Source organism: Euprymna scolopes, chromosome 15 (genome assembly GCF_053919585.1).
Source record: "Euprymna scolopes isolate OS-2025 chromosome 15, ASM5391958v1, whole genome shotgun sequence".
Lineage (NCBI taxonomy): Eukaryota > Metazoa > Mollusca > Cephalopoda > Sepiida > Sepiolidae > Euprymna > Euprymna scolopes.
In genome coordinates this window covers 50,467,113-50,491,746 of record NC_136496.1, presented here as the reverse complement: position 1 = coordinate 50,491,746, position 24,634 = coordinate 50,467,113, and the positions used below count along the sequence as shown (strand labels likewise).

General features: G+C 37.9%; 1 protein-coding gene across 1 annotated transcript in view; it reads right to left on the bottom strand.

Annotated features, from left to right (window-relative positions):
• LOC145293823 (dihydrolipoyllysine-residue acetyltransferase component of pyruvate dehydrogenase complex, mitochondrial-like) overlaps positions 1-24,634 on the bottom strand; it is a 292,023-nt gene that overhangs the window by 266,543 nt on the left and 846 nt on the right. The gene's annotated exons all lie outside the window — the stretch shown is intronic.

The following is a 24,634-nucleotide window of genomic DNA, read 5'->3' as shown; positions in this document are numbered from 1 at the left end:
TAATAGCTGTTCCCTCCCCTTCACTGGGGGTGGGGGACGCTGACGTGTTCAAAGCAAGCAAGATTCACTTCCATATTCTGTGTCGACATCTGGAAGGAAAATAAAAAACTATAAAACCAATTCATCGTCTTGGAGTGATAAATCTTCGTCTAACACGTACCAGTCTCCCTCCAAGAGAAGATGAATTCCAGATGGATCAACATCGACGACACATGAAGTAAGGTATGTCGGAGAAAATGCATGTAACACACACACACAACTGCATATGAAACTAGACGATCATACGCACACGGAATTCTTTTATGACACGCATAATCTCCTTTCATTCTAATAATAATCATTCCATGACAACAGATCAATTATGGTCCTCCCCTTTTCTATGTAACAAACGTTCAATTTGGTGCCGTAACTGACCAGACCACCTAGCAAGGGTGGGTTTAAAAGAAAAAAAGAAAAAAAAAGAACTTCGGTTACCATGGGGAAAAAAGGAAAAAAAAAAAGGACAAGAAAAACACAATAAAATGTCTGGAAAAAAGGAGAAGAAAGAGAAAAAAAAAAGAAGAACAGTAAAAAAAAAAAAATACAAATCACACACACACAACGTAGGGTCCATTAAAACACTAGGCGAATTAGAAAAATAATTAAGAAAAAAAAAAAAAAAGAAAAGAAATACACATTTACACATGAAGAACCTCTTATAAAGAAAGAAAGAAATGGTTCTGAAGAAAAAACAGACACATTAAAATTATATATAGATAGATTTATATGATAAATTAATAAGAAGAATTAAGGGTAGAATGGTACGTTAAAAAGAAAAGAAAAGAAAAAAAAAGAACGTTTCTGTGTAGAAAAAACAATAGAAGAAATTGAAAAAAAAAACAGCTATGACGATAGACATACAGATAATAAATTGTAAATTTTTAATGAACAGCCAGTGAGTAAACCAGAAAGAAAAAAAAAAAAGAAATAGAACATATGACTTTAGTAACAGTGTGGGTCAGGAATGAGCCTTTCAGCTTACCAAAAGATAAACACGTCAATCACAAATATGTGTTATGAATATTTTTGTTGCATTTTTAAACTGTGAAACTAAGTGTAACTTTTAATGAAAAACAATATATACTTTTGATGAAAAACAATGGATAGGTTCTGCAAATGTGATTTTTTTTTCCTTTGTCACTAATTGTACGATTTTTTTTTCTTAGGAATTTTTTTTCTGACGTGGACAATTTTAGTTCCATCGATGTGTTAGGATTGTCTGAGACTTTATAAGTGAGTCGTTTTATTTTATTTTAGAAACGACTATGTATTTTTAATTGTAAATGTCTAGGTATTTTTTGTAAACGACTGTGATTTTTCTTTAATTTTGAATTCTGTGGAATGGTAACGGTGATGCACTATGCAGCCGACCTCAGGAGTTGATGACGTGGTCAATTTTGGGTTTCGACGAATCTGTGTTTTGTTATTTGGAATTTTGTTATTAGTGAGATGGGACTTTGTGATTGCTTATAGGATATTTTTGTATTTTTTAATTTATTATTTTTATGTAATTGATGTGTTGTCAAACGTTATTGTGCAGAATTTTCTTGTTCTTTGACATGTATTTTTTTTCACAGAATGGGGAGGTGGAATCTTTGCTTGTGGGGTCTATTGAAAGAATGATTAATAAAAGAAAGAACGTGTTGTTAATTAATTAATTAATAATCATAATAGTAATAATAAAATTGGGAAAAAGAGAAAGAAATAAGATTTAAACAGTGTAATAAATAATAATTAAAAAAAAAAACACTACTGGGTTATGTATAAGGGATCAACTAGTTCTTAAGTTTCGGAAGAGTCAAAGGTTCAGTCGGTATTAATTTTAATTTTCGAAATGTAGAATAAATGTTCTATTCGACATGAGTGACGTTTTGACCACATAAGTAAGGTAGAAAAAAAAAAAAAAGGATAAATATAGGGTTAAATAAACTAGATGAAGAAATGAAAGAAAAAGTGGGGACTGAATGGAATTTAATTTCTGTGGCAAGCATGTTAGAATTTTGGAGAGGTGTTGAATTACATGGGTAGTTATTAATTTCATTATTCTCGAGAAGTGATTCGAATTTTATTTTTTTTTATCGTATGTCTATTGATTTCGAGTAGAATCAACATGGAGCAACTTTGAGTACTTCATGTGTGGAAATCCGATGTTTTCCGTGAAGCTATGTGTCTTCAAGGCAGGTTGCGCTTACCGACTTTTGAAAAAAAAAGTTTTTTCTGACATAGCAGTAAACAGAATGTATTCTGTCTAGCGTGAGCGAATCTAGTTGTAATCAACTTCAGGGAGCAAATGAAATGCCCTCTGACATGGCGTAAGGGGCAGAGGGGGTGCAATGGCTGACGTGGCCATTACGAATCGCTCAAGAGAAGATGAATAAAATATGTATGCAAGTACTTAGGAAAATAGAAGGCTACCCACAATAAGGAAGGTTAAGAGGTTTTTTGTTTCCCACAAAATACTAGTAATAAGAGTAGGCTTATGATGAATAGGATAAGGCTTGGGATGGGAAAATCTTTTTTGTGTGCTACCTATGGGAAGAAAAGCTGATCTGTAAAGCCAAGGACGATGATAGTCCGTTTTGAAGAGGCAGATGGACCTCGATTTTATTATTCGGTTGATTGCCGAGAATTTATCGATCACGCGTAGTGTCGACGGGAGTAAAGGATGCTCCTGAAATTCTGATTTAAATTATGAAGAGACCATGGGGTCACAGGGAGTTGTTGACCTTCGAGGGCGCAAGGATTAGCGCCACATGGTATTATTTGTTGATATTATTTTAGCTAGTATATTGAATAAAAGTATGACAGTTTTCTTTGCCAGTGGGGTGAGCATATATATCCCATTCTTAGTAAATGTGGGAAGTAGAAAATGTATGCCTTCGCCATACATTTTGATAAAAAGGGGGGGAAGGAATGTTACAGAATGGATTGAGAGAGAGAGAGAGAGAGAGAGGTGAGTAAACGTGAAGTGTAGACACGTTTACCAGAACCGAGGGTCAGCTGACCAGATTACGTATGAGTGACGTGGTCAGGTTGGCTAGATCTGTGAGACTGGATTTGGGCTTTGAAGAAGACGGACGGCTTAATAGCTGTTCCCTCCCCTTCACTGGGGGTGGGGGACGCTGACGTGTTCAAAGCAAGCAAGATTCACTTCCATATTCTGTGTCGACATCTGGAAGGAAAATAAAAAACTATAAAACCAATTCATCGTCTTGGAGTGATAAATCTTCGTCTAACAGGTACCAGTCTCCCTCCAAGAGAAGATGAATTCCAGATGGATCAACATCGACGACACATGAAATAAGGTATGTCGGAGAAAATGAATGTAACACACACACACAACTGCATATGAAACTAGATGATCATACGCACACGGAATTCTTTTATGACACGCATAATCTCCTTTCATTCTAATAATAATCATTCCATGACAACAAATACAATTATGGTCCTCCCCTTTTCTATGTAACAAACGCACTCCTAAGATGCCCAGCTATAGGGGAATAGAATGATGCAAATGTGTGGGGAAGGCATTCATTGCCCCAGTCAGGAAACAAGGTTAAGCACTGGACGTCTCTAATGAGTCCCTGTGGCTGCACCTCTTCTGGCTAATAGGCAATATGGAAGCCAAGCGATAGGCTGAGACTATCTACTCCTTAAGCAGTTTAGGTTTGCAAACCGGTGATTTGATCAAGTCATCAGCTTGTCATCAAGAACTGGGGAGGTCTCCCTCCTCCGTTTGGTACCAAGATGTATGAAGTCAGTGGCACAGGTTTGTAAATCTGAGTTTTCCTTCTAGATGGATGACCTGACAAGATCTACAGGTCCATCAGCACCAAAAGGATTTTCCCTGCACCTGGTTTCAAAGCCAGGTATTTCTATGCCCCCGAAGTGATAGTTTGGATTAGTAGAGTTAGTATCAAAGAATTAGTATCTGCTTTGAAATTACACTCCTCAGAATAGGATTAAAATTGGAAGATGTGGTTACGTTTTGAAAGGAGGTATCTGAGTATGGGGTGTAGATTTAAGGTTAATATCTACTAGGGTTAAGAAAAGATAAAATATGGTTTGGGATTAGTGACTAATTGGAAATTATAATATAAGGGTTAGGGTGTGTTTCGAAATGTGCTTGAAGTGTTAGCCCTCATGTAAAGATAATCCCCAGTACTTTATCCCATCTAATGTAAGAAAAATATAGTTGCTAGTTAATATAGATCACTTATAATCTGGGCAAAAACTGGCTAATAGGTATCTATTTTATAGATATTCTATAGAGCATGAGTACAGGTTAAGCTAATGCATGCCTTAGCAATAGAAATCCATAGAAGTTTAGTATTTATCGATTTTTAAAAAGGTCAGCCTATTAAAGTTTAGGACTGGAAGCTAAACTCTGCTCCCAAGTATATGATTTTATATCAGCTTGGGGAGAAGAGCAATTGTTTTTTTTGTCCAGTTGGAACAGGAGAGATGATATACTTACAAGAATAAAGCATTAATATACAATATAGATATACAGGAATTCGGGGAGGATTTAGGAGTATAAGGATTTTTAATGTTTATCATGCAAAACAGACAGGCAGGTGTCTTGAAGGCAAAGTATCACTTTAAAGCAGGCATTTAGAAATAACATTTGTACCAGTTATTTTAGTAATATACATCAGTATAGGCCTTATATTTAAACATTAGACTTAGTCATAGAATGATAAATTATGATTTCCAAAAAGAGGAAAGCAGTATAAGTAAATAAGAGCAGGAAAACACGTTTGCTGAATAAGCAATAACTTAATTGCTTCTTAAGAAGTGGTTTGCACAATTTAGCAGTTTTTGTATGGTTTTGCTTTTATTTTTGGAGATATCTCATATTTTGTACTGTGCTGTAATGCTTCCACTTCATCAAAATATGTCGATCTATCGGATCACTTCAAATCTGGACAGCTGTTTTCGTTTTGGTTGTAACGTCACACAGGATCAATGAAAATTCTGTTTTCGAATAAGATCACTTTGGATTACATTGGATAACAATCGGATTGTAATCTGATAGTTATCCAGTTCCTGCATCTACTACAATTTGGCAATTGCATTAGTCCGGGATCGATCCGGAATTACAATCTTACCCCCCCCCCCCAAAAAAAAATAAAAATGGGCATTAATCAATAAGAAGCAACCCATAGAACTATAGCCCTTTATAGCTTTTCCTTCCCTTTTTTAACATGGAGTCACCACCTATCAAGGCCCAGAGGCCACTCGAGCATAAGGCGTAATGGATGTACAGAAGTCAATAGGACAATATTGTAGCAATAATTAGTAGTGGAAATTTGGTAAATTGATTACTTAAGGGGAACGACTCATCCAGAATTTGTTTATGTTGGACTTCAATACGGCCAAATTGTAGTCAGCTGGAAAGCAGACAAACGGAAGAGAGTTCCACGGGTATGCAGTTCTAAGAAAGAAGCTTTGTTCACGGAATGTATGTTTAGGTTTAGGCACAGATAAAGAGCGAGGGAAATTATTGATAGTGGTTTTGACTAGACGAGTGTTTTTTTGTGAAAGTTTCACAAGGGGAGACCATCAATTAAAGCCCCTGCCATGAAAATAGTGATAAGGCAGGCTCGCACTGTCTCTTCTGTGGGAAAGAGGTTGCAGGGAAGAGAAAAGGACATCGCCCACTAGGCTACAATGTCTATTTTGAACTGTTAAGGCAGAATAAGGTCTTTCTAGCAGTTCCTGCCCAGATGTGGCAACAGTACTCCATCTTTGGCTGTATCTGTATATAATTAGAGAATTGCATCAGCAGTGAGATATCGACCATTTTTTCCAATGGATTTGATGCACATGTTCCATCTCAGATTAGGAGTAAAGGTCAACTCCAAAAGCTTGTCAAAACATGGAGCCTCCCTAAGACGAGAGCTATTCATTTCAATTGATGCCAGATAGGGGATCAGAGCATGGATGATATAAAGATAGAAGCTTGCTTTTAGATGCATTAAAATTAACCAGCCACTTCTTTCCCCATTGCACCACATGCTCCAGATCAGAGGAGAATCAGAATAAACTTGAACATTTACGGCCTTTGATATATTGCCATAAATGGTAGTGTCATCAGCATAAATGTCTATGAATGATCTTAGGATGTGATTTGGAAGATCATTGATGTAGATCAGGAAGAGAGTTGGGCCCAGGATGGGTCCCTGAGGGACTCCGGAATTGATACTGTGAGCATCTTATTTCTGCCCATCAACCACTATTCTTATGAACCTATCAGAGAGAAATGATTTAATAATTGAGAAAACTTTCCAGCTATACCGTAGCTGGAGATCTTGTGAAGTAGGCATTTACGCCATACCCTATAAAAGGTCTTTGATATGTCAAGAGCAATTACCCTACAAAAGAAAGCTTCGAGAGATTCGCTAATTCTATGAGATATAGCCATTAGCACATCTGCTGTAGATCTAGCAGAATGGAACCATATTGCATGTTACTAAGAAGGTTATTTTTGCTGAGGTGGTTTACTACTTTTCCATAAAACATGGATTCCAACAACTTACTCATGACGCACAGGAGACTTATTTGTCTGTACTGAGAGGAAGATGCCCGATCACCTGAATTCTTAAATGCAGGGCATACTGATGAGGTTTTCTGGGGTGTTGGGAAGCAATTCTCCTTAAGATAATGCTTAAACTAGCAATACACATGAAAAAATTGAAATAACTTGAAATATTTCAATATTGGTATGCATAGAAAGAGCTTGATGAGCTAAGAAAAAATCTGATTAAAATTAAGGAAGTTATGGCTATTTTTGTGCCTCACACGTTTGGATATTTTTCCCTCTTTAAGACCATATGCGTTTCGTCACATTTTTTACACTACTTTTTCAGTAAAAATGTCATATCTTTGTTAAAACACAAGACTAAGAAATGAAATTTACCATATAAGTGTATTTTTGTACAAGGAATCAGAATATGCAACTGAAAATCTCCCAAAGTTTATGGTTTCCAAATAATCTGCAGTAAATGTGCATAAATATGCAGCAATTCCTTAAAAATGGCATGTATCCATAAACAGAAAAGAAGTTGGAGAACTCAAAGTTGAATTGTAATGTGCTTTATGTACAAAAAACTTAAATCTAAACATAAGACCATTTAAAAATGAATATATTGCAATATTTCTTTGGTATTATTGTAGATTAACACCTTCTGTTTAACCCCACTCAACTCCTTCTGACCACCCCTCCAAAATGTGATTCTACTTTTTTAGGAAATTATGTATAAAAAATGCCATGAAAAACTTTAATGAAAGATAAACAAATTATTTTAGAATTGAATGTAAAATAATTTCCTAATATAGGTCATTCTAGCATTTTAGGGCAGTTAACTGTTTTTTTTTTTTGTTTTTCTTTTTTTTTAAGATGATTATGTGTAGTTTTAAGAGGGTTTCTATGCAATGAGAATATGGGGAGGGTTGCCATTCGAACTTTGAATTAATTGTAGGGCTAAGGAAAATTATGTGTGAACATACTGAAAACTTGACAGAGACAAAGCTAACAAAAACAATATAAGAGGGGGGAGCGGTTAGTTTCACAAAAATTTAATGTAAAATAATTCATCATTTCCTGGCCATTCTAGCATTTTAGGACAGTTAACCAATTTATTTTTATGTGTATTTTTCTTTAAGGAAGGATCTATTTTTTGTTTGTTTGTTTTAGATGCTTGTATGTGGCTTACAGAGGTATTTTGTTGGGGGGGGGCTTGCCACTCGAACTTAGTGCTATTGTTAGGGTTAAAGAGTGTTTTAGGAGGAGACTTGCCACACATAATTTGTATTAGAGGTGAAGTTAAGAGAGCTTTTTTTCAAAAAGAGCGTTCAAAAATTTGTTGATTTCTATTTTCGAGGTTGAAGGTGTTAATTCCATAGGCCGTTTATACTACGCTGGAGCAGGTTGTAAAAATATCTTTCGCTTAATAAGTAGAAAAAAAAATAACGAAATAAAAAGCTTCCTAATAGTAGTTTGATGTGTTTTCTAACTGCTTTTAAAATTTCAAGAATATTGATATAGATTTTGAGGGTTTGTATTACTATACACATAGATTCGAAAAAGTTGTCAAGAAAACAAATATATAACAAATAAATGTTATCAAAAGCAAGTTACTTTTCTACCTAACTGGATAATTTTTTAGTGTTTTTATTTAATGTAACATGTTTATTCAGCTTGTTTACCGATGTTTTGGAAAATTTAAAATGGCGCCCGACTCTCTTGAAACGGTAAGTTTGGGGAAAAGAGTTAAAAATAAAAAAGTAGACAAAATACTGCTAGAAACTCGCTCAATATATGTTACCGTGACATAGGCTGACATATATTCGGTGAGTTTTTAACAGTATTTTGTATAGTTTTTTTTTTATTTTTAACTCCTTTTCTCAAACTTACCGTGTCAAAGAGAGTCGGGCCGGGCGCCATTTTTAATTTTCCACGGTAAACACTGTATGTTTTTCGAGCTGAATAAACATGTTACATTGAATAAAAACACAAAAAATATATCCAGTTTGGTAGAAAAGTAACTTATCTTGCCTTTGATAACATTTATTTGTTATATATTTGTTTTTTGACAACTTTTTCGAATCTATGTATAAACGAGATTTTGATACTTATTTTGATTTTGAAAAAAAAACATTTGTGGCTGTTTGCAGTAAAACATTGTTTTAATTCGCTGTTCAAAACTAATTTAAAGAATAAAAGTGCATGCAAGCTATATATCTACAAAAGTTTATTTTGTTTTTTTAACGATGTTTTTAAATTTGACGAGATTTGTGAGAAATTGCAACAGATTCATAATGCCGAATTGGTTAGGATTGTTGTTATTATACATTCTGAAAACCGAATAGTTCTAAACTAATGTTATTCTGATAACAAAATAGCTCTCATTAAACATAAGAACATTTATATTCATATTTTCATGTTTTTCTTAATTCGTTCTTGAATAAAAATTAAAGAACGCGTGTTGTTTACAACTGTGCTATCGCTGATTCTACAGGCTGGAGCTGCTGCTGCTGCTTAAACTTCATTTGACCAAATTCGAGAAATAGAAACAATTTTTTTTTCGGGTAGGTCCTTTTAAATTATCAATTACCGCGGTCCTACTCAACATAAAACAATACTTTTAATTGATAAAGATAGTAAAAAGATTGATTTACTTACTACTGGGTGTCCGAAGAATTTTTTTTTCAAAATGTTCAATACTCGTCATATTAAAGTCTTATTTTTAACACGACAAAAAAAGAAATGGTCAAAAATATTTCGGACACTTGACAGTATTAAGATTAACACCTCTTCTAATTGGTTCCCAAATTTCATGACGAAATTCTTCATACAATCACGGTACGGACCTTTAGAAAACAGGGGGGGTCATTACAAAACCTTACCGAAAACGCCATTTTATGACGTTCACATTTTTATCACTTTATTTGCTTAAAACTCTTAAAATATATAATGTACATTCATATTTATTAATTCATTTGAAAGTATATTCATTTCCGAACAAAACAGTAGTAATTTGAAGACTTGAAGTGCTTTGGTTTAAAAAATATGGCTATTTTAGTAGAACTACCTTATAATCTGTGATTATCCAAAGCGTTTTTTCGTCCGTGTGTATTACTACTTAAACAACCTTGTAAGTAGGAAAACTTGTTCTGGTTGAAGCTTTTTCAGCATTTTAATTGGAATGCCATCAGGGCCAGTTGCTTTACTGGAATCAAGGTTTTTGATTAGCTTGGCAACATCACACACAGATATTTGTTTGTTACATGGCATGTTTTCTGATACAAGAGGAAATACGGGGGATTGACGGCCTTGGTCGCATAGGGTATAATTAGTTGCAAAGTTCTTGGCAAAGAGATTGGCTTTGTCTGATGCTGACGAGATTACCTCAGGTTCATTGATGATGGTTGGGATAGAGCAGATGATTCTGTTCAGGATCCTGTTTGCTATTTGCCAAAACTGGTGGGAACCAAGCTGCTGCTTAGCTACTTTGGACTTAACAAACTGAGCATACAATTCTCTCGCATTCTTTATTACTTTTTATCGTGGTTGCTGGCAGTCCTGGAATTGGCTTCAGTCTTAGTACAGCTCCCTGTTTTTCCTTTGATCCTCTTTCCATAAAGGCAATACTATTTTTTAAAAAATTTCTTCTGTGTATTTACTCCCCTCTTCTGATGAGAAGCGTTTGGCTTCAAATGCCATGGTCTAAAGTGGTTTCCCTATCTCAAAATATTGTAGTTCCTTTTGAACTGACAGCATAATATAATTGTAAATTTTTATCCTTATCTTTGTTATGTGAAGACACTCAACTGCCGTCGTTTATGTCACCGAGCGCTCGCACGTAGCGTAAACGGAAGCTGTAAAATGGCAGGAAGTAGTTCAGGGGTTAATACCATGCAAACGGTAAATTTGCCCAGAGTTTAATTATCAGATTCATTTTCAGCGACCTTGATTACCCTAAAGAAAAAAAAACAAATTAGAGTAGTCGGTGTTCTGTTGTAACGTATCTGAATATTTACCTAGTGTTTTATTTAATGTAACATGATTATTCAGCTCGAAAAATATAGTGTTTACCGATGTATTGGAAAATTAAAAATGGCGCCCGACTCTGTCTTTGACACGGTAAGTTTTGGAAAAGTGGTTAAAAATAAAAAAACGTGACAAAATACTGTTAGAAACTCACTCAATATATGTTACCGTGGCATAGGCTGACATATATTCAGTGGGTTTTAAGAGTATTTTGTATATTTTTTATTTTTAACTCCTTTTCCCAAACTTACACTAAAAACTATTTCCAGTTAGGTAGAAAAGTAACTTATCTTGCCTTTGATAACATTTCTTTGTTATATATTTGTTTTTGTGACAACTTTTTCGAATTGTGTACAGTAATACAAACCCAATTAACCTTTTATTCAAACATAAAAAAAGGTGGAGTTGTACAACCATCACTCCCATGCATAATTTCTATATTGATAGTTTTTTTTAATTTTTTCATTGGATTATTATTGATTGGACACTAATTAACCAGATTATCAAAAAAAAATTGAAAATAAAAATCATTATTTCGACATTTGAAAGGGGTGCTCACTTTTTAGTTACAGCGTTCATGAGAAATCAGTCACCCATTTTGTAACCAATAAAAACACGAGTATATCAAAACCATAGAAAGTAAAAATGACATGAGCCTCTACCGCATTTGTAAGTCAGAAAGATTAAAATGCAAGCCATAACAGATGACTGTTCTGATGGAAATAAAAACAAAAACACTGATAGTAAATACCGGTCAATGGGTACTTTAGCATAGAAATCAATTGAAATAGACCGACATTCAGTTGTAAATTCTTTTGTTTTTAAAGGATACACATATACACAAGGAAAATTTGGGTCATTATTGTCATTTATAAAATTTGTGTCAATGGAAATTGTTTGGACGTTGTTGAAATAAACTGTCAATCAAACTAAAAGGTCGCGGACCCTTTTATGAGAAGAAATGCACTTTAGTGAAAAAAGCATTTTTCTGTTCATAGTTGAACTTTTCAGCTTTTAATGTGTTTTATTTGTTTTGTATTTGAAAAAAAAAAAAAGGACAATCTTTTTTGTTGTTAAGAGACTTTGTTGTTACGGAAAAAAAACATTTTTTTTCTTGAAAAAAGTTACAACTGTGTAAATCATAGTTAAATGTATAATGTATTAATGTATTTTTTGAAAATGTTTTTATGATATTGTAAATTGTCTTAAATGTATGTATACTGTAATTGTTTAAAAAAAAAATCTTCTGAACGCTATTAAAAGTTAAATTCTTCACTAGTTTGCATTTTGGAGACGAAAGTGTTTTTGAGATAAGTGATTTCAATATTAATTCGCACTTTTTATTTTTAGATTCAAATATTAATAACTACATTTTATTTCAGTATTTAATTTATGTATTTCTGTTGTATTAAATGCTAGCTTTTTTTTCTCGTCCATAAATGTTTATTTATCTACCGAGTTGATCTTAAATATTGTATAATCAATCCATTATATTATCCTTTTCAGTCCCCACCCCTAAATTCTGGCTTCACTCTTATCTCGCAATTACTTATAACGTCACCAACTAACTTCGGAAGAACCCCCCCCCCTCCGCTTTTCTTTTATATCGTAAGTTTCTTAAAACGTGACTAGCTAAAGTTCAGAATAAAATCACGCTTTTCTTTTAACGGTTAATTTAAAAAAAAAATCTTCTGAACGCTATTAAAAGTTAAATTCTTCACTAGTTGGCATTTTGGAGACGGAAGTGTTTTTGAAATAAGTGATTTCAATATTAATTCGCACTTTTTATTTTTAGATTCAAATATTAATAACTACATTTTATTTCAGTATTTAATTTATGTATTTCTGTTGTATTAAATGCTAGCTTTTTTTCTCGTCCATAAATGTTTATTTATCTACCGAGTTGATTGCAAAAATAGATTACGTAATTGTACTCATTTTTAGTTTGTGAGAGGGGAATCTATCACCATACTTTCCCTTAAACACGTCTGTTGGACTTTTATTAAGTAGAATACTTAATAGTTTTTTTTTTTTTTTAATGGAGAGTAGAAAACGCATTGTGGATGCGTTATCGGCAGCTCCTGTTACTCTCGCTTCTTCTCATTTGTCCCTCAGTCCTCATTTTTTCACTCATTGAGTGATTTTTGTGACAAAGGGAGAAGAAAAAGCTGTTTTCTAGGTTGGCAGTATTTTGCACGAACAGTTGGCAGAGATGGCGGAAATTTTCTGTTTCTATGTCTATCCTTGTAGCCATGTCACTAGTAAGGGTGCTGGAGGTAAACGTTTTGTCTGGGCTGACGATATCCGCCTGATAGTCAGGGACCCGAACCTTGGATTAACCACTAAGGAGGCTGTCCTATCAGCAGGTGCAAAGTACTGGGGCTGCTGTATTGCCATTTGGTGAATGGATTCTGGACCATGCAGTAGCTTCTGATGGGGCCTCTCGATGCCATACTAGTGGGTAATTGTTACGGTTTTACCTTATCATTAGCTACAAAAGAAAAAAAAAATAAATAAATAAATAAATTCTGCGTTTCTTTTTCTCTCTTAGTTTCCCCTCTCTGTCCTGCTCTAAGTAAATCTGACGACCTAGTCCACAAATTCCAAAATTTCATCACGACAAGGTTCAAGAAAAAATACACGATTAAACCCGGATCTCCAACTTCCAACGTAGACCCCTACTACCATGTCTCCTTCTCCAACATCAGGGGTCTACGTTCTAACCTTCCAGAGGTTGAAACCCAATTACAGGAGACTAAAACAGACCTTTTATTTTTAAGTGAAACTGGCATTGGACAGGCTATTTCCCTAGAAGAGTTCGCAATTACAGGATACTCTAACTTAACTTCTAAATCTGACCCCCATAATCGCCATGGGCATGGAATATGTGCCTATATTAAAGATAGCTTTCCATGTGGTAGGGACATCTCCAGGGAAGATCCTAACTTACCCTATATGTGCTTCCGGGTTGCTTTAGCTCACACTACTGCATTTATATTTACTCTCTATCGCCCCCACTACAGCGGAGTTACTATCTTTCAAAGCATATCTGAGAAAATTGACCAAGTCCTATCTGCTTATCCTTCAGCTAACATTCACGTATGTGGAGATTTCAATGTTCACAACGTCGAATGGTGGTTGACCCACTCAAACAAGACCGATGATGAGGGGAGGTTGTGTCATGATTTCTCCATTGCCTATGACCTCACTCAGATTGTTCAGGAACCCACCCGTGTGCCCGACAATGACGGCCAGTATGCAAGCCTACTAGACCTTTTTCTCACAACTTGCCCTGAACTATGTTCAGTTTCTGTTCTCTCGCCTCTTGGATCTTCCGACCACTCTGTTGTATCAATTAAGATAAAAATGAAATGTAATGTCCCCAGACGTACCTCTCCATCGTACAGTATATCGATACACTAAGGCTGACTGGGATAGCTTCCGTACATTTATATCTGATCTACCTCTGCATTCCATGTTTAAAAAGGATGTGTCCTCTATAGTATTAGACCTGACGGAATGGTTAATTGTAGGTATTGACCGTTTCATACCCTCTAAAAAGTTTCAGCAAAAACCTAACAGCCAGCCATGGTTCTCTCCAGAATGTGCTGCTGCCATTGCGCACAGAAATCACTTTTTCCACTGCTTCAAACGTAATAGACGTATGGAAACTAAAGCCGCTTTCAGGACTGCCAGCAACCATTGTAAGAAAGTAATAAAGAACGCAAGAGAGTTGTATGCTCAATCTGTTAAGTCCAAAGTAGCTGAGCAGCGGCTTGGTTCCCACCAGTTTTGGCAAATAGCAAACAGAATCCTGAACAGAAGCGTGTGCTCCATCCCAACTATTATCAATGAACCTGAGGTAATCTCATCAGCATCAGACAAAGCCAAACTCTTTGTCAAGAACTTTGCAGCTAATTCTACCCTTTGCGACCAAGGCTGCCAACCCCCAATATTTCCTCCTGTATCAGAAAACACGCTATGTGATATACGTATATCTGTACGTGATGTTGCCAAGCTAATCAAAAACCTTGATTCCAGTAATGCAACTGGCCCTGACGGTATTCCAATTATAGTACTCAAAAAACTTCAACCAGAACTAGCGCCCATACTTACAAAACTGTTTAAACTATTCTCCTTAAGACATTAAGGAGAATAGTTTCCCATCTCCTTGGAAAATTTCATCAGTATGCCCTGTATTTAAGAATTCAGGTGATCGCTCATCCCCCTCTCAGTACAGGCCAATAAGTCTCCTGTGCGTCATGAGTAAGTTGCTAGAATCTGTGTTGAATACAGAAATAATCAACCATCTCGACAAAAATAACCTTCTTAGTGACACTCAATATGGTTTCCGGTCTGCTAGATCTACAGCAGATGTGCTTACAGTTATATCGCATAGGATTAGCAAATCACTCGATGGTGGCAATCTTTCTAGGGCAATTGCTCTTGACATATCTAAAGCCTTTGATAGGGTATGGCATAAAGGTTTACTTCATAAGATCGCTAGCTATGGTATAGCTGGAAAAGTCTTCTCAATTATTAAATCATTTCTTTCTGATAGGTTCATAAGAGTAGTAGTTGAGGGGCAAAAATCAGAAGCTCACAGTATTAATGCCGGTGTCCCTCAGGGGTCCATCCTGGGCCCAACTCTTTTCCTGATCTACATTAATGATCTTCCAAATCACATCCTTACATCATTTGTAGACATTTATGCTGACCACACTACCATTTATGGTAGCATATCTAAGACAGCAAACGACCAAGTTCTCTCCAATTCTCTCTCCTCTGATCTTGAGCACGTAGTACAATGGGGAAAGGAGTAGCTGGTTACTTTTAATGCATCTAAAACCAAGCTTCTCTCTTTACATCAACATTCTGATCCACATCTGGCATCAATTGAAATGAATGGCTCTCGTCTTCAGGAGGCCTCAAGTTTTGACAAGCTTCTGGGCTTGACTATTACTCCTGATCTTAAATGGAACACGTACATCAAATCTGTTGCCAAGGCCGCTGGAAAAATGGTGGGATCTTTCTATCGATCCGGTAAATATCTCACTGCTGATGCTATTCTCTATCTATATAAGAGCCAGGTACGTCCAAGGATGGAATACTGTTGCCACATCTGGGCAGGAGCTGCTAGAAAGGACTTGTCCTGCCTTGATAGAGTTCAAAATAGACTTCGTAGCCTCGTAGGAGATGTCCTTTTCTCCTCCTTACAACCTCTATCTCACAGAAGAGATGTTGCGAGTTTGTCTCTGATGTATCGTTATTTTCATGGAAAGTCCCTCGCCAAACTTTCACAAGAAACACTCGTCTAGCTGTAAACACTATCAATAATTCCCCCCACTCTTTATCTGTGCCTAAACCTAAACATAGATTCCATGAACAAAGCTTCTTTCTTAGAACTGCACGCCTGTGGAATTGTCTTCCGTTTTCCTGCTTTCCGGCTGACTACAATATGGTTGTCTTCAAGTCTAACGTAAATAAGTTCTTGATGAGCCGTTCCATATAAGTTATCAAATTTACCAAATTTTCATTACTAATGATCACTATATTGTCCAATTTCTACTGTACACTCTTTAACCCTTATCCTTGAGTGGCCTCTTGGCCTTGATAATGTGGTGATGCCTATGTAAAAAAAAAAAAAAAAAAAAAAAAAAAAAAAAAAAAAATTGTATTTTTACGACAGGAATTCAAAGTCATAATTAGGAGATACATTAAAATGGCAAGAACAAGTCATAGGAAAATAAAACGTTATGGTTGGCCTAGAAATAAGTTAGAATTTTAGAGAGGGACAAAATAGAAAATATTATTAAAAAGGGTATTTTTGAGAGTTTTTCAGATGTGATAAGCCGAAAGGGAGATTTTTTTAAAAGTCCATAAACATTTTTTCGCAAGATGTGTAGCTTGCCAGGTAAGCATTAGAAATGCCCCATTCGAAAAAATAATGAACCCTGTGAAAATTGGGTGCTTATAAGCTGGTTGCAAGTGACAACTCCAAGCAAGGTATAAGTCTTAGCTCAATAAATTAAAGGCAGGCGGTGAAGGATACGAGAATCCTTAGGGTACCAAAAAGACTATGAGAGTCAGTACCACAGGCAAATCACATATAGCATAATGAAGTGAGAGAAAAGTAAAATATACTGTAAGTACATAGGAAGATATAACCTGATATTTTTATTAGTGTGATGAAAAGGTATATCTTAATAATTGGAAGCCAACCACAAAGATGTAAGTAAATGAGCTTTGAGTATGTCCTGAAAAAGATAAAATAGTTACAAAATGAAACAATGCCATATTTAATAGGACAACCAGGCAAAAGAAACGGTCAGGACACTTTTGGACGAAAGAAGTCGATTTCGAAAGAGGTAAAATGAGACCTCGAGTTTACGGCATAAGGGTGGTTGGATGAAGCAGCAGACGTGGATCAAGGGAGGAATACCCTACACCCAAAAAGTAAATGCCAAGAAGATCGGAGAGAGTCTGATCTAATAAAAAATAAATAAATAAATAAAATGGTGAAGTCAGTTGAAAAGGGCTGACTAAAGGAGTTTTTTTTTGGGGGGGGGGCTGACCTTTTTTAGCCGAGTGGTTGCGTAGATATAGAGAAAAATGTACTAGAATTTAAAAATGCATAATTTTTTGAAAATGAGAAGGAGAGGGATGTTACAAGAAAAGGTCCCCCTTTTATTGTAAGTAAGAAAAACATTAAATAAGTAAAAATGAGATAGAATAGACGAGATTTAAACCTTGTAAGCAAGGTTCAGGAATAAAGTCAGAAATGGAATTTACCCATTGTTTTTCACATAAAATAGTTTAGATATGATGTTTGGAAAGGAATTTAATTATTCAATTCTTTTTATGAAAACGGAATTAAAATAAGCTCATATAGAAAGCGAACAATAGAAAATTAAAAACATATTGAAAAATAAGTTAGGTCAAAAAAATAGGTTAGTAAGAATTCTTGTCTGCAGACATGTGAGAATCACGCATGTTCAGGCCACGTGAGTTCGATCACAGTTCTGGCCATGCGTGTGACGTCATGGCAGGAAATGAATTCTCAATATAGTTGCTATTTTTAGGAGACAGAAACAGACAGGGTCGGACAGACAGAGAGAGTTGGACAGACGAGAGACAGAGCTGATATCGTCAGAGAAGCAAGGTCCCCTTTTGGAAGCGTAAAGTCAAACAGAATGAAGGAAGAAAGCGACCACGTGTCTGTGCATGTTGTCTTACCTGCTGGAAGGATCACAGAGAGGGCAGAAATTAAAAATGGCGGCTGTGGTTTTTGTAAGATTATTGAGCGATGACGTCACCCCTCACGTGACTGTTTTTCTGGCCGCCGATTGGCTGATGACGAACGCTTGGACAATAAAAGGAGTATAAGATCGACGACAGTGTGTATCAACTGCAGCAGTGTGATTAGAAGTTTGACGTGTGTGTTAATCAACTGCCGTAGTTGCGAAACGAATACAAGCTATTTCGGTGAAATGGGGGAAAAAATTGACCTCAAATTAATACCAGAGTTTGATGGATCGACCCCGGTAATTGACTGGGTGGAAAAGGTGGAATTACATTGCCTTTTGTCTGGCGTAAAAAACTTTGAACATGTTGTTCCTCTGCGTTTGTCCGGCAGCGCCTTTGCGGTGAGAGTAAACAGGACTACGAGAAAATCAAGGCGGCGCTGTTCAAGGCGTTTGCAATTGACCCCACCACTGCTTGGGAGCAACTTGAGGCAAGGACCTTACATACAGGCGAAACGGTTGACGTGTACTTGGCAGAGATGATGAAGTTGACAGTCTTGTTTGGTGGACTGCCTGAGCGGGCCTTAGCATGCAAATTCCTAGCAGGACTCCCAACAGGAGCAAAGCAACTACTACAAGCTAGCTCAAGTGCAGATTCGTTGCTCCTTAATGACCTAGTAGATCGGGCCAGGACTGTAATGAAGAATTACTCCGAGATGAAGGAACCAGTAATTGCTGCTGCTCAGTCCACACCGAATGATAAGAAACCGTATCAGGGACCCGGTCCACGTGGTGGAATCATATGCCACAGATGCAATGGACAGGGCCACATTGCAAGGAACTGCCCGCAACAACCAACGGCTGTTCGCTGCTACCGGTGTAAGGAAACTGGCCATATAACTCAAGAGTGTCCGGAAAACGAAACCGGGGACAAGGTGTCAGCGTCGACCTCTTCCCCACGCAGAAATTAAATGAGACGCTGCTGATCATCCCGATATATATCAACGAAACACTGTGCTCAGCACTCCTCGATTCCGGGTTCTCCCGCACTATAGTATGTGCAGATCTCTGCCAAATTTGGAGAAAGAAGAACGTCAAAGTGACTACCATCAGTGGAGAGATGCGCACATGTTGCGGGGTGGGCAATGTAAACATTCGGATGAAAAATGGAAGCTCCGCTAACCTAGAGGCGCTGGTAGTGCTCGAAAAACCCCTGAGTTTTGACCTGCTCCTAGGATATGATGCCATCAGAGCCCTTGGTGGTGTCTATATAACAGCGACGGGGGCAGTACATTTTCAGGAGAAAGCCCCAGTGTGTGCTGCGCTAAGGATCGACCAACCAGACTTCAGCGTCGAATTTGACAAACAAAAGAGGGCTTGGACTGCCTCATGGAAGTGGTCTGAAAGCCGGGAACCAGCCAAACTGCAGAATGGAATAACTGAATACCATGTGCCCGATCACATGAGGCCCGCGTACGAAGAAGAACTTCGCAAATGGATCGAGGATGGCTGGCTGATTCCCTACCCATACAAAAAACTTGGACCTCCTAAGGGTCTGATCCCATTAATGGCGGTTGCTCAGCACAACAAAGCCAAAGTCAGGCCGGTAATGGACTACCGAGAACTGAACTCATATGTTGATGCGTTCACAGCTGATGCTGACGTGTGTGCTAGCAAACTATGAGAGTGGCGCCAGCTGGGTTCTAATGTGTCCCTGTTGGATCTAAGAAGAGCATATCTGCAGGTCCGGGTTAGCGAGACAATGTGGCCGTTTCAGACGGCAGTGTTTGCCGGTAGGAGGTATTGCCTCACAAGACTGGGCTTTGGGCTGAACGTTGCGCCCCAAATAATGAAGACGATCGTCAATGCTGTATTGTCACAGGATAAGACCGTAAAAGAGGGGACATCAGCATACCTTGACGACATATACGTGAATGAAGACATTGTGCCGTCTTCACGTGTGAGGGCCAAGCTAGCCGAACTTGGACTGATGTGTAAGGATCCAGAACGCTTGGAGGATGGCGCTCGTGTCTTGGGGTTGAGCGTTCAACAGGAGCGAGGGACCTTGAAGTGGGAGCGCGGAACTGCAGTTCCTGAAGTGCGCCATGTCCTCACGAGGCGGGCTATATTTTCCCTGTATTGAAAACTGGTGGGACACTTACCAGTAGGTGGATGGACTCGGGCCGCGACAGCCATCATGAAGAGGAGGGCGAGTGCAGTTACCAAAGGCTGGGATGACGAAACAGTGGACAATATGTTGCTGCGCATGGTGAAGGAGACCATCACAAGAGTCAAGCAGGAGGACCCCGCTAAAGGAGATTGGTGCATTCAGAGAGACAGGCTAAATGTGTGGGTGGATGCGAGCTCTCTCGCGATTGGGGCGCTATTGGAGATGAACGGGTCTGTGATTGAGGACGTCTGCTGGTTGCGACCAATGGATGATGTTGCTCACATCAACCTGGCAGAGTTGGATGCGGTAATAAAAGGAATAAACTTGGCACTCCAGTGGAAAGTCAAAGAATTATGCATACGCACAGATTCGCTGTGCGTATACCACAGGATAGTTGACACACTAACAGGCAAAACGAGAGTGCGCACAAGGGCGGCTACCGAAATGCTAATCAGACAAAGGTTGGAGACAATAAGGAAGTTGGTGGAAGAGTACGACCTATCGGTGAATGCGGTGCTTGTCACTTCAACCTGCAATCTTGCTGATAGACTTACCCGTGTGCTCCAGAGATGGTTCGACGCAATGAAGAAAGAAGCCGAACCAAGGTCTTTATGTGCTGCCTCTGTTGAGGAGACGGATAAAATCAAGAAGGTACACCATGACAGTGGACACCCCAGAGTGAGACGGACATATAATTTCGTGCACTTAACCAACCCGTCAGTGTCCAAAAGCAAAGTAGAAGCAGTGGTCAAGGAATGCCAAATATGCCAGTCAATCGACCCTGCTCCCACCAAATGGCAGAAAGGTCGGCTGGAAGTCGACGAGAATTGGAGCCGACTGGGCATGGACATAACCCATTATGGTGGTCAGCACTTCCTCACACTGATCGATTGCGGACCAACGAGGTTTGCGATCTGGCGACTATTAACAAGACAGGACTTGGCTAGTGTCATCCGTCAATTAGAGTCCATATTTTACGAGCGGGGGCCACCTGAAGAGATTCTCACTGACAACGACACAGCCTTTTGCAGCGGAGAATTCAGGCTTTTCGTAGACGAGTGGGGGATCCGGCTTAGACACAGGTGTGCGTATGTACCAAGTGGCAACGGTATAGCGGAGCGGTGCCACCGAAGTGTGAAGAGGATAGCAGCAAGGAAGCAATGTACGATTGCAGAGGCGGTATATAGGTACAATACAACACCAAAGGATGACGCGACTGCTAAAAGTGCACCTGCTAATGCGATACATTGCTATCGAGTGCATGTTAAGGGCATTGACGCCTGCCTGCCTAATCAGAAGAGGACGCAAGGACGGTACAAGTTAGGGGACACCGTCTGGGTAAGGCCTGCCAATAACCGATGTACGACAAGTTTCAGAAGAGGACGGATCACCGGCATAATTAGTGAGCAGGCTGTGCTGGTTGATGGTACTCCACGGCATGTGAGGGATGTCCGGCCCGCCCTTGATACAAACCAAATGGCGAACAGCGAAAGTGATGAATCATCCAATGATGAAATGTGGATCCGACCTATGCCCCATTGCCGTGATGACATGGCTGAGAACCTCAACACAGATGAGGATAGTTCCAGCGCCACTTCTGAGAGCCCCAATGACGATGGAGCCCAGCCGGATAGTAGGACTGTGCACACTGACCCAAGTAGCTCTGATGAAGATGAAGAAGTCCAGCTAATCCCCCTCCGTAGGAGTGCCCGTAACAAACGACCGCGTCCGCAATGCCGCATGTGTGATCTTGAGACCGGGGGGGGGGGGTGTAAAGTCGAACAGAATGAAGGAAGAAAGCGACCACGTGTCTGCACGTGTTGTCTTATCTGCTGGGAGGATCACAGGGAGGGCAGAAATTAAAAATGGCGGCTGTGGTTTTTGTAAGATTATTAAGCGATGATGTCAGGCCTCACGTGACTGTTTTTCTAGCCACCAATTGGCTGATGACGAACGCTTGGACAATAAAAGGAGTATGTTCAGAAGATCGACGACAATGTGTGTCAACTGCATCAGTGTGATTAGAAGTTCGACGTGTGTGTTAATCAACTGCCGTAGTTGTGAAACGAATTCAAGCTTTAGAAGTTCGACGTGTGTGTTAATCGACTGCCATAGTTGCGAAACGAATTCAGGAAGCGAAAGGTTAGAAAGTTTAAATCATGTAGTCATCTTTGAATTCCTGGAACCAATCATCATTGCAAGCGGCCGAATGTAATAAAAGAAACATATTTATACGAACATTGTGTCCTCTCATCTTAATAAACTTTGTTCCCACTCTCATTTCTAATGAACTTTGTGTATAAGCCCATCATCTTAAAAAATGTGTCTCCCTCTCCATCATAAGTAATGACTGTTCCCCCTTGTGTCATAAGAACCGATCCCTCCTCTCTAAATATATGTGTTAAGAAGAAAGAAGAAACACCTACAGAACTGTATAAATGTCTCTCTCTCTTCTATCTCTCCCTCATCAAATTGTATATGTACCCATTTTCTCTAAATATAACCCGTCTATACAACACAATAATAATCCAGTGAAAAAATTTCAAAAAACCTATCAGTATAGAAATTACACATGGGGGTGATGGTTGTACAACTCCGCCTAAAAAAATTCAATTTGGCTCGAACTTTGCGATTTTCGGATTATTTTGTTCAGCCGGATTTAACCAACAAGTAAAATGAAAACAAAGGCAATTTTGATGCTCGTGATTTTTTTTTTTTTTATGGTTTTATGCCTACCACAATATTTGAAGAGTTTCTAGTGTTTTTAAATGTTTAGAACATGTGCCCATAACCCTACACACGCACACACTGTTAAATCCGGTGAATGTTCAAATAATTCTAAGGGTTCCTAAGATGCAAACGGTAAATTTACGACGGGTTTGATTATCAGATTCATTGTCAGTGACCGTGAATACCCCCTAGCGTAAGGTAACATTTACCAAATAAATCAACAATCTCATATATAAGTTGACAGAAACGTTGAGAATAATCTTGACGAGAATAGCAAACTAGATAATATGATTTTGTGGTACTCCTGCAGTACCAATTTCACGATCTTAGCCGAGCGTTGACGAACGCTTTCGGCGTTAACGCCGACGAAAGCCGAGAATTCGGAGCTACGGTGCAAGAACGCTAAAAGTATGTGAATAGCAACAACATTACAAGGAAAAGATATTACACACACACAACAAAATGGATAAAATTAATTAAAAAAATTTGGATAAAATAAATCACAAACACTTACCGTAAGTTTTTTTAAAGTAAAATAAATTTATTTTGTTGAATATATTTTTTTTTTTTGGTTCATTTTGTTTTCCGATAGCTTTTTTTTTTGGGGGGGGGGGTAAGCAACAGTAATGAACACTTCAATGTTTTGTTTGTTTGTTTGTTTTTAACAAAACGTTATTAAACAGTAACAACAATGTTTTTTTTTTTGGTTTTCTTTCAGTAATGTTTGTAGGGGGGGGGGGACAACAATTACTGTTTAGTTCCGACTGGAAGATTTTCTACTGACTGTAGAGAGGCAAAGCAGGGAGCAAAGGGTTTTCAGAGGATGTGGAAAGAAGCTCCTTTCCAACCGGGTAGCCTTCCGCGATTTGATTTATTATGGAGACAAAGGGGTTGTGTCCAAATTTTTGTCTCCACATAAATTCGCATAAATATGTTTCCAACAGCTCCCGGTTTTTTTTTTTTTTATCGCTAAATTAAATAGCTGAAATGAAAGGCTGTGTATTTTTACTTTGAACAATAAAATAACTGAAATGAAACGCTATGTGTGTAATTTCAATGAAAATTATTCGTCTGCTCCGCGTTCGTTTGAAGCGCCCTGATTTGCTGATAGAGTATCGTACCGCTCGCCATGTTCCGGCGTTTTCCGACGGATGTCGATCAACGCTCGGCTAAGATCGTGAAATCGGTGGGTAAAATACAGCAGGAGTACCGATTTTGTTTCTCTTTTTTGTAAGGGAGAAAAGTTTGTGTTTTGGGTGCTAATGCGCTTACTTTTAATCGTATTTCCAAGTTTAATTAAAGTTTTATGGGGTTTGTATTACTGTACACATAGATTCGAAAAAGTTGTCAAAAAACAAATATAGAACAAATAAATGTTATCAAAGGCAAGATAAGTTACTTTTCTACCTAACTGGATATATTTTTTGTGTTTTTATTCAGTGTAACATGTTTATTTAGCTCGAAAAACATGCAGTGTTTACCGATGTATTAGAAAATTCAAAATGGCAGCCGACTCTCCCTCGGAGAGGGTACGTTTGGGAAAAGGTATTATAAATAATAAACTAGACAAAATACTGTTAGAAATTTGCTCAATATATGTTACCGTGACATAAGTTGACATATATTCGGTTGTTTTCTAACAGTATTTTGTCTAGTTTATTATTTATAATACCTTTTCCCAAACGTACCCTCTCCGAGAGAGAGTCGGCTGCCATTTTGAATTTTCCAATACATCGGTAAACACTGCATGTTTTTCGAGCTGAATAAACATGTTACACTGAATAAAAACACAAAAAATATATCCAGTTAGGTAGAAAAGTAACTTATCTTGCCTTTGATAACATTTATTTGTTCTATATTTGTTTTTTGACAACTTTTTCGAATCTATGTGTA